General features: G+C 46.0%; 1 non-coding gene across 1 annotated transcript; it reads left to right on the plus strand.

Moving 5' to 3' along the window:
* The first annotated feature begins 204 nt into the window (after nt 1-204).
* trnan-guu (transfer RNA asparagine (anticodon GUU)) lies at nt 205-278 on the plus strand. The gene has a single exon. It is a non-coding gene; the product is annotated as a tRNA-Asn (tRNA).
* The last annotated feature ends 873 nt before the right edge of the window (nt 279-1,151 follow it).

A 1,151-nucleotide genomic window follows, 5' to 3' on the forward strand; every position in this document is an offset into this window, starting at 1 on the left:
TCCATTACTGGAAGGCCTGAGCGTGCATTCATCAGCCTGCACCTTGAATGCTGAGCTGCATGCCACATGCTCCCCCCCTCCGAGGAAATTGTGGGGCTTAACTAATGGAAACATTTAAGATTACACTAATTGACTGAAAAAGTACTCATTTTCATCCATTTTCCATCATCATGATGGTCGGTGAGTACATGCAAACTCTTCAAAGTCTCTGTGGCGCAATCGGTTAGCGCGTTCAGCTGTTAACTGAAAGGTTGGTGGTTCGAGCCCACCCAGGGATGTCTATAAATCTTGCAAATTTCCTCATTGTTAGAGTGACAAATGTTATCTTATCAGACTCTGCTCTGTTTCCAGTGAGTCTGCTAACTCGAGTCAGTGAACCGATACATCTGAATCATCAGAGTCTGCAGTGTTTCCAATTCCTTAGGAAGACAAGTGACTTGTCTGACTCCACTAACTCGAGTCAAGGAACCAATAAAACCGGTCTGTGGTGTTTTCAATTCCTTAGGAACAACTCCAATCATTAGTCCAGGAGATTCAGGAACGGTACATTGCCTAACACAAATAGCCCCAATCTATCTCTATCACCAGTAGCCTATGACAAGTACACCCTGCCATGAAATGCTCCGTACATGCACCCTGGAGGGGGAAAGTCATTAGAAGGGAGCAGGCAGGAGGGATGGGTGCTCCAGGCTAGGTGTGTACTTGACTATTTCCAATCTGGCAGTGCAAAGTTGTGTTTACACAGGGGGGAGAGGGAAAAAAAACAAGTGCAGTTGACAAGTGGCTCTGTCATGCGGTGAGGAGTTAGTGTTAACACGAAGGCAACAGCAAGCATGTTGCAGTGTGCGAGAACATGAGAGGTCAACCGAATACAGCACGGTAAGAGCACCGCCCAGCAAACTTTAAAAAAAATAAAAATAAATAAAACCACCTTCTGTCTGCCTCCTTGACCTGTGATGATGTGATGCGAGGGGCTCAGTGCATGCAAAGGCTTCATTCATCACTGTCACTCGCCTTTTGTTGTTGGGCCAATCCCCCCCACCACCGTCACTCTTGAAAACCACATATAGACTCCTGTAAAAAAAAAAAAAAAAAAAAAAGGGGGGGGGGGTTCTCCACTTAGCCATGGCTCGATAAAAAGGGCCAATGCA

The sequence above is a fragment of the Phyllopteryx taeniolatus genome, chromosome 5 (genome assembly GCF_024500385.1).
Source record: "Phyllopteryx taeniolatus isolate TA_2022b chromosome 5, UOR_Ptae_1.2, whole genome shotgun sequence".
Classification (NCBI taxonomy): Eukaryota; Metazoa; Chordata; class Actinopteri; order Syngnathiformes; family Syngnathidae; genus Phyllopteryx; species Phyllopteryx taeniolatus.